At 43.7% G+C, this 10,447-nt stretch overlaps 1 pseudogene; it reads left to right on the top strand.

Moving 5' to 3' along the window:
- The first annotated feature begins 8,526 nt into the window (after positions 1-8,526).
- On the top strand, positions 8,527-9,763 carry LOC145070789 (F-box protein At2g27310 pseudogene; annotated as a pseudogene).
- Positions 9,764-10,447: the final 684 nt, after the last annotated feature.

Genomic DNA, 10,447 nt, shown 5'->3' with positions numbered 1-10,447 from the left:
GGGGCTCCCCACGGCGAGCTGCTCGGCCGAATGAATCCCTTCCCCAGCAACTCCTGAAGTTGCGAGGACAACTCTTGCATCTCTGGAGGTGCAAGACGATAAGGCACCTTAGCGATAGGCGCGGCCCCCGGAACCAGATCGATACCAAACTCTACTTGCCTCACAGGAGGTACTCCCGGCAGCTCCTCGGGGAAAACATCTGGAAACTAACGCACCACTGGGACCTCCTCAACTGATCTCGGTCTCTCGGAAACCTCCCGCGTATCCATCACATACGCCACAAAACCCTTACAGCCCTGCTGTAGACACTGCCTCGCCCTAGCGGCCGAACAAAAAGCTGATCCCGAACGGGTACCCTCGCCGTATACCGAAAGAACTCCCCCACTAGGGTCTCGTATAGTCACCAGCTAATGCTCATAGTCGATGACGGCGCCGAATCGGCTCAACCAGTCCATGCCCACAATGACACAGACATCACCCATCGCAATAGGAATCAGATCAATCGGAAATTCAACCCCGAAAATCTCTAACACACATCCCCGGAGAACCTCCGTGGCACAAATCACTCTCTCGTCAGCTATAGAAACTCTCAAAGGCCGACTCAACGACTCACGACTAACGCTGATGTGCTGACTAAAGGCCAAAGATACAAAGGACCGACTCGCACCCGAGTCAAATAACACTAAAGTAGGCACAGAGTTCACAAGGAAAGTACCTACGCATATCATAACATAAGCATAACATCTCGACATCAAAATAAATACATGAAATGAAGCATACCTGCCACAACATCGGGCGCAGCGCGGACCTCCTCCGCTGTCAGCTGAAAGGCTCTCCCACGAGCCCTCGGGGCCTCGGCCTTCACCGGTCGAGTCTCAGTAGCCCTGGCAGTAGGTGCAGATCCCTGAAGAAGCTGAGGGCACTCGGCCTTCCGATGGCCTGTCTGGTTGCAATGAAAGCAAACCATAAACCCCTTGGGGCAATCCCTAGCGATGTGCCCCTCCTTGCCACACTTGTAGCAAGCACCAGATCGACATGTCCCCTCATGACCCTTGCCGCACTTTCCACAAGTGCGGCCCTTCGGACCTCCCGTCCTCGAATCGGCGGACTTAGCCCGCTTGGCTGCCGGCAGACTGAGCCGGCCGCCGGTCCACCCGCTGAGACTCGGCCTCCTCCCTGGCCTGGGTCTCCAACTCGATCTCGCGCTTCCTGGCATTCGCCTGAAGCTCAGCAAAGGTATGATAGGTGGAGTTTGACACAAACTCCCAGATATCCCTCCTCAAAACACCCAAGTATCGGCTCATCCGAGCCTGCTCTGTGGACACCAGCTCGGGGCAGAACATCGCCCTCTCATGAAACTTTCGCGTGATCACCGCAACCGAATCAGTACCCTGCTTGAGGGTCAAGAACTCCTGAACCAATCGTTCCCTCTCCACTGGGGGAACGTACTCGTCTCTGAACATAGAGGTAAACCCCTCCCATGTCACCGCTGAAATCTCTGCCAAAGTGAAGTTCGCCGTCACGAACTTCCACCAATCCTTCGCTCCCAGACAGAGCTGGTTCAAAGCGAACCGTACCCTCAGATGCTCCGGACATGAACAAGTGTAGAAGCACCCCTCAATATCAGCGATCCAACTCATCGCAGCGATCGGATCCTGCGTCCCATCAAACTCAGGTGGCTTCGTGTTGCTGAACTCCCGAAACAGCAACGAGTCACCCCCCTGTGGCCTGGCAGCGGCCACAGCTGCGGTAGCTGCAGCGGCTGCAGCCTCAGTCAATGCGGCGTACCGCTCATCAAAAGTCTCCATCAAGGTGGTCTTAATAGACCCAAACATCTCCGGAATCTCAGCCCGGATCGCTGCAGCCACCTCCTCATGAATCATCTGACGAATCTCCTCGTCACTCCCACCGCTCGTACTCGCTCCGTGGCGTGGTCTAACCATGATGTCTCTGAAATACGACATAAAACTATCAGAGACTCCATCGAGTATAATCGTACTCGATAACGCAACCCTACTCAGTCTCCGATATCCAGGGATTCTTACTTGGGTCTCCCACTGACCCGGTGTCTTCGGTAGTACGGGCCCAATACTACCGACCACACCGCATCAACATTCATCCCAAATCTTCCTCCCCAAACCCCGGATAGTGAGTACTCTACTTTTGATATGTACTATCTATCTGTACGCTATCAAAGCATCTCTTATCGACAAACTTCCCTAGACTAAGGCATCACAAATCAGGCCATTCTAGTCCTATCATGAATACCTAGTCTCCTAGCATGCATAACAGTTCACATCATATCTTATCTCTTAACATAACATTGTAAGGTATTTTGGGGATCTTTACCGTTCGGGCGCTGACTGATCGTACACACTGCTTCTTTCTTGTTTACCACAAAATCAGTCACAAAAGTTTATGCCTTTATTTTAAAAGTTTTCCTCAAATCCTCGGTCTGAGTTCAGTTACGCCCGAAGGTGTACCCGAATCCCTCAAACCAAGGCTCTGATACCAATTTGTAACAACGTAAATTTTCAAACAAATTTTTCATCTCAAAATAAAGTGTTTTCATTCAAAACAAGGCATAAACATTCCAAGTGTCATGTCAAAATACAAATCATATGAATCCCAAGATCATAAAACATCTATCAGTGTGTACAGATCACGCCGGCGCCTTCCCACGGTCCTCGCTAGTACCTGAAACACATACATAACAACTGTAAGCATAAATGCTTAGTGAGTTCCCCAAAATACAACTTACGCACATACGCCTTTCCAGGCCCTGACCTTCCGGTCCATGTGTCTCAGGGGACTTCCGTCCCTGCTGGGTAAACCTTCCGGTCCTACCCACGCCAACCTTACGGTCCAGATTACACGCCTTCTGGCCCATAACATAATGCCTTCCGGCCCACATAAACATACATAGCACGCATAACAATTATCTTATCACATATAGCACATATATCACATATCATATCCGACCTTCCGGTCACACAGCCAAACCCTTCCGGGTACGTATAGTGAGAAGACTCACCTCGTGAATATCGAAAGCTAACAAATCCCGAAATCACTCGTACTCGATCCGCCGAGCTACAATCTCCCTATAACACCATACATCTCTTATTAATACTTTTATCTTCTAAGTTTGACTATCCCTAAGAAGTCAAACATAGGTCAACTCTGGTCAACGGTCAACGGTCAACGGTCAACTTGACCGGACTCGGCGAGTGCTAGGACGACTCGGCGAGTCTAGACGTCCTCACCAATTCTCTAAGATTCCCTTTCTACTCGTCTAGTATCTCCCCTGACTCGACGAGTTCCTCCTGGAAGAATCGCGGGGCCACCCCGACTCAACTCGCTGAGTCTGAAGAACAACTCGGCGAGTCCCAGTTAATCTTCAAGCTACTCGCCGAGCCTGTTCATCGGACTCGGCGAGTCCATGCCATGCAACCGCTCAAACTGCTTTCTAAGGTCAGATCTGCTCCGACCATTCATAGGTCTGGCCTTCCTAGACTGGTTCATCACGTAAAGTCCTCATTTCGGTGCTCATAATACACCCCATGATTCATAATTCACGTTTTGACCTAAGGCATAAGGTTTCCAATCCAAAACCTCCATTGATTCCCGAAAAGCTCAGGCATGGGACATTCTGGACTTCCAAGGGTCCTAATATAGGATTCCAATCGTTTGGGGGACTAAGGAAACACTCAATCTAGCCACAAAAGGGTTCAATAAACCCTAAATCCATATACACATCAACATAGAAGGGATTAACTCGAAATTATTACATGAATAACGTTGCTCTGTGTCCCCAACCCTCAGAATGTGGCTTCTCCTGCTGTTCCCTTAACCAAGCCTCCTCCTTCTTGCAAAATAACACTTCCAAGATCAATAATGGTCTTCTACCTTGCTCCAGATGCTCACAATCGAATTAGGGTTTCACTCACAGGACTAGGGTGAACAATGACGGCCATAAGGCCCCTTATATGTGTCCCAAACCTGAACGGTTAGGGTTTCGCTAAACAGCGCGGACTCGCCGAGTCCATACCGGACTCGCCGAGTCCAGTCGCGAACCCGCGACCAGATCCGCGATCCTACTCAGCGAGTCTGAGCTCCAACTCGCCGAGTGCCCTCTTAAAACACCCAAAATCATAAATATAACAATACCTGGAATTCCGGGCTGTTACAACTCTCCCCCACTAGGACTAGACTTCGCCCTCGAAGTCTCACTCTGAAAATAGCTCCGGATGCTGCTCCCGCATCTCACGCTCCGGCTCCCAGGTCATTTCCGATCCCTTCTGGTGCTGCCACTGAACTAACACCAGAGGTATCTCCTTATTCCCCAGAACCTTGATCTTCCGATCTCTGATGGCCACTGGTCTCTCGGCATAATTCAGGCTCGCATCCACCTGAATGTCCTCTAATGGAACCACTGCCGACTCATCGGCTATACACTTTCTCAATTGCGACACATGAAAAGTGTCGTGGATCTGTCTCAATTCCGTTGGCAACTCCAAACGGTAGGCCACCCGGCCTACCCTCGCAATCACATAAAAAGGCCCAATATACCGGGGCCCCAACTTGCCCCTCTTCCTGAATCGAATCACTCCTTTCCAAGGAGAGACCTTCAGGAGTACGAAGTCGCCGACCTGAAACTCAAGCTCGGACCGACGTCTGTCTGCATAACTTTTCTGTCGACTCTGGGCGGTCAATAACCTCTGCCTAACCTGCTGAATTTGCTCTGTCGTCTGAAGCACGATCTCTGTACTGCCCATCACTCTCTGTCCCACCTCTCCCCAGCAAATGGGGGTCCGACACCTCCTACCATACAACAGCTCAAAGGGTGGCATACCAATGCTCGAATGATGGCTATTGTTGTAGGAAAACTCTGCCAAGGGTAAATACGCATCCCAGCTACCCCCGAAATCTAACACACACGCTCGAAGCATGTCCTCCAGCGTCTGAATCGTTCGCTCGCTCTGGCCGTCTGTCTGGGGATGATATGCGGTACTAAAATGCAATTTGGTACCCAGCTCCTCATGGAATTTCTTCAAGAATCTGGAAGTGAAGCGCACATCACGGTCTGAAACAATCGAGATCGGCACCCCATGCCGAGATACCACTTCTCTCACATATATCTCCGCCAACTTCTCCGCTGAAGAACTCTCACTGATGGCAAGGAAGTGAGCGCTCTTCGTCAATCTGTCTACAATCACCCAAATTGCATCAACTCCTCTAGCAGTCCTCGGCAATTTGGTGATGAAATCCATAGTGATCTGTTCCCACTTCCATTCGGGAACCTCCAATGGCTGCAACTTGCCATGCGGTCTCTGGTGCTCGGCCTTAACCCTACGGCAGGTCAAGCACCTCTCAACGAACCATGCGATGTCCCTCTTCATACAGGGCCACCAATACTCTTTCCTCAAATCCAAATACATCTTTGTAGCCCCCGGATGGATCGAAAACTTCGACCGATGATTCATAATTCACGTGATTCATAATTCACGTTTTGACCTAAGGCATAAGGTTTCCAATCCAAAACCTCCATTGATTCCCGAAAAGCTCAGGCATGGGACATTCTGGACTTCCAAGGGTCCTAATATAGGATTCCAATCGTTTGGGGGACTAAGGAAACACTCAATCTAGCCACAAAAGGGTTCAATAAACCCTAAATCCATATACCCATCAACATAGAAGGGATTAACTCGAAATTATTACCTGAATAACGTTGCTCTGTGTCCCCAACCCTCAGAATGTGGCTTCTCCTGCTGTTCCCTTAACCAAGCCTCCTCCTTCTTGCAAAATAACACTTCCAAGATCAATAATGGTCTTCTACCTTGCTCCAGATGCTCACAATCGAATTAGGGTTTCACTCACAGGACTAGGGTGAACAATGACAGCCATAAGGCCCCTTATATGTGTCCCAAACCTGAACGGTTAGGGTTTCGCTAAACAGCACGGACTCGCCGAGTCCATACCGGACTCGCCGAGTCCAGTCGCGAACCCGCGACTAGATCCGCGATCCTACTCGGCGAGTCTGAGCTCCAACTCGTCGAGTCCCCTCTTAAAACACCCAAAATCATAAATATAACAATACCTGGAATTCCGGGCTGTTACATATTTTGGGGGTAGATCACTATGCTTTCGGGCTTACAGTTTCAGTTTAATGTTTCAGGTACTTCTGGTGATCGTGGCAAGGCGAAGGCATGATTGTACCGCTCCTCTTGCTGTTAAGATTTTTATGAATTGATACTGGGATACTCTGATATTTATTATTTTGAAAAGAACTGTGTATTGTTAAATGGTTTTAAGTGTTTTGAAAAAGTTTAAATTTGGCATGATTTTTATGGGTGTTACATTTGGTCCCTAACTTTTATTTTACACTTAAAGCGTCCATATGGTATGATTTTGCTGTGTTTTTCATCCCTATGGTTTGATCAAAATTGCATGTTTGGTCCCTAAATTTATGTATATAAGGGACAAAAACCGCAACAAAATTAAACCATAGAGACGATCCGAGTGGAAAAGAAAAGTTAGGGATCAAACGTACAATGTTGACCAAACCATAGGGACGATTTCAATAATTTACTACTTTCTATTTTGAAAATGGGGAGTTCTATTGCCCCTGAAAGTACATTACCTTTAAATGTTTCCCATAATAGTACGTTGCCTTAGATAATTGCTTATTCTGGTTGTGGTTGTGAAAGTGCATGGCTTTAGAAAAAGATGCTAAATTAAAAATGTTATAGTTTTGGTCCTTATGGAGGGTGGGGTGGAGTAAGGAAAAATGGTCTTATTTACAAAATTAGCGGTCAAATGGTTAAATTTAACAACCCAAGGACCATTGGTTTAATGAAAACAAACCACAAGGTCCATTAATCTTACAAAATTAATAGTAAGACCAATAGTGTCAATTCTATTAAACTACATGGATACATGGACCAAAAGTGTAATTTAATGATAAACAAAATCCCGTTAATTAAAATAATATGTTATAATCTAACATTCACTTTTAATAATGAAACATATACCAAAAGTGTAATTTAATGATATACAAAATAATGTTAATTAAAATAATATGTTATAATCTAACATTCACTTTTGATAATGAAATATCATCTAAATTCATGAAGCCTAATTTTATTTTTACAAGCGAACTATAGCGATCTTATCCCACGAAGTACACGAAAGTATAGGAACCAAATATGCAAATATATATAAAACTCTTATGGTCAAAATATGAAACCCTAAAAAATATAAGGTCAAAAAATTGAAAAATATGAAAGTCTAGAAAACAAAAATGTCAATATACGAGATTTTTATGGCCAAAGTCTGAAACCTAAAAAATTTAAGAACCAAACATTCTAATATATGAAAGTCTCGTGACTAAAGTTTGATTTTAACACCCCCCCCCCCCCCCCCCCTTCTTCCACTCCATCCCGAAGTTATTGGATCCTTTTCCGCGTTCGAGAATCCCTTCCCTTCTTCCACTCCGTCCCGAAGAGTAACTAGGACCAATTTAGTCACATTTTCATGTTTCAATTGAGCACTTTCAGTTTTTGATTATTCTCTTTACCAAACATATGCGATAGTTTTGTGTTTATCCGTTTTAAGTTACCAACAAACCTAATTAATTGTATATAAAGATAATTGATTTTGATTCTTTGTATTTACTTACTATTTCAATTAGGGTTAGAACTCATGTTATGGACTTATGAGTATGATTCTTGTTTTTATTTTTTCGGTGGCAGTGGTAGTAGGATTTTTCGGTGCGATGACCTAAAAGACAATGAAGTTGGTTGTTTTCTTCAAGTAAGAGAGAAAGGAGGGACCAAGCAGGTATAGATTCCAATAGTTTGTTTACTATGTCTGTTTTGGTAAACCACATGGGCCAATTGCGTAATTTATGAAAGGACCGAAACAACACACCTTCAAACAACAATAACCTTTGATTCTTGATTAGTTTTCATGTCAACTTTATATGTACGAAACACCCTAAATAGACGTTATATATCCTATGATTTTTCTTAAATTTAAGTATCCACTCACACATAATATCTATGTAAATCACCATTGGCTTAAGTCAAATTGTATCCACAATCCGGTCAAATTGTATCCACAATCTATAGTTTAATCGAAAGCTTAAACGAAATGATATTTCTAATTGACATCCAATTATTAAACTCTATTATTATTAGATGTTATGTTGACGTTCAATAAATATAAAATTTAATGGACATGAGACTCATACATATATGATAAATTATATTTTATAAATATAATTTATTGAATTTTGAAGACTTCAGTCCATCATAGATAAATTTTTTGATATAATTATATAGATAGCCATTGATAATATGGCTATTCGTTAGTGATTGCAAATTTAGGTAATATGTCATCAGCAGCATTATGCTGAAGTACAAGGGCTATACTGAAACTATATTCAAGTAAATGGTTCTTTAATGAAATTTTTAGAAAAAGGATATATGCCTCCACGACTTGCCTTTTTTTCATAAATCCCTTCTCATCTTTCTATCATCGTACAGCTCAGAAAGAGATTAATCCCCTCACTTCTGTCATTCAAGAACAAACGACCTAATCCATGGCGATCGCAGATATCCACGAAGATATCATCAAAACCCACATCTTGACCAGACTCGACGGTCAAACCCTCGCTGCCGCCGGCTGTGCATCTTCCCAGCTACAATCCCTCTGCTCCGATCAAAAACTATGGTCCGATATCTGCTCCTACAATTGGCCGTCCACCGTCGATCCTTTGGTAATCCAAGCCATCTCCAATTTCCCTTCTGGCTACCGTTCTTTCTATTCCGACTCCTCCTCATCCCCCACCTACCGTCTATCCACCACCACATCATTACCTGCAACCTCCCACATTATCTCATCCGTCGACCTGAGATACCACGACGAGCTTATCTTTTCCACGGTTGAATCCACCAACACCACACCAAGCGACTGGTTCCAATCGTCTCCGTTTCGTATTGATCTTCTTCAACTTAAAGAACTCATACCCTCATCGATTAAATTCTCCGGCGACAATCAGGTGCTGCTATCCAATCTTGAAAAGAACATGACGTTGAGTTGGATCATGATAGACCCATCCCAGAACCGGGCAGTGAATCTATCAAGCATAAAGCCTGTCTCTGTTCGTCGGAACTGGTTGACCGGGAACATAGAGGTGATATTCGCCGTCGTGATCGCTCCCGACGTTCCCCTACATGGTAACGATTACGTGAACTGCAATATACAGATTACATGCGGGGTAAAAGAAGGCGGAGGAGAGTTAAACGTGAGTGGGGCTAGTTTAATGGTATTGGACATGGATGGCAAGTGTTTGAGTGGAAAGGAGAGTATGGTAATTTTACAAGGACTTGCCGTAGCCCAGCGGCGGAGAAGGAGGTATAGCGGCGGAGGAGAGGAGCAAAAAGAGAGGTACGGTGAGTTCATTCAAAGAAGGGGAGAGAGAAAGGAGAAGATGGAGAGGAGAGAGAGACGGCTTGACATGGCTTGCGTCGCGAGTGGGGTTGGAATCTTGATGGCATTTTGGTCATTTGCCCTCTCGTGGTAAATTCAACCAAGAATTCAAACTCAAGACCTAAATTTCTTTATATTTAACATAATAACATAACATTCTTTTAAGGATCACGAAAATACAATATTCTTTTCTTAATTTGATTTATATAATATGATATGTTTTTTTTATTGAAATATATTTAATAGGTATGCGAAAATTACATTTATTATTGGCGACATATTCTTGTATATGATTAATAGCTAATTCAATTATAATATGCAATAATGCAATATAGTTTGGTTTTATTTGATTTGGGTGGATATCGAAGGTCAAGAATCAAAAAAAGGTGATTCAAAATTGATTAAATTGAAACCAAACTTGTCTATCCTAAAATCAAACCGATTTAATAGCTTGACCTCATGCCTTGGTTACAACCTTCCTTAGGCCGTAGTTTTAGGACTTTAGGTTACAACTTGATAAGGAACTAAGGAGTAGTAGTCATGGCTTTGATGCATGCGTTACAACATTAGGTTTAAGCAGTATATTGCTATGAATAAATGAAATTATAATAAAAAATGAAATAGACAACAAAGTGGAAAGAATTATAATATTGAATTTTTATGTCGACAAGCCGTGAGGGCGTTGAGGGTGTGAAGTGGACAGATATACAAGACCCAATCTTTTATTATATATTTTTATTTAAAAATAAAAATTTATAATAACGATAAGAGCCTTTTTTCTAACTCGGCTGAGCCTTTGATGATATTTAGTTTCTCATGACCAACTAGCTCCAAACAACATGACAAATTATTCAAAATATTATTTGTTACTAAATAAATCGAAAAAATAAATAAAGTAAAACTAATAAATAAAGAAAAACGTTATTCTATATAGACATATAATATAAATTTAAAT

Source organism: Lactuca serriola, chromosome 1 (assembly GCF_051521515.1).
Source record: "Lactuca serriola cultivar US96UC23 chromosome 1, Lser_US96UC23_V15, whole genome shotgun sequence".
In the NCBI taxonomy this organism is placed as follows: Eukaryota; Viridiplantae; Streptophyta; class Magnoliopsida; order Asterales; family Asteraceae; genus Lactuca; species Lactuca serriola.
This window is presented reverse-complemented; position numbering and strand designations above follow the sequence as displayed.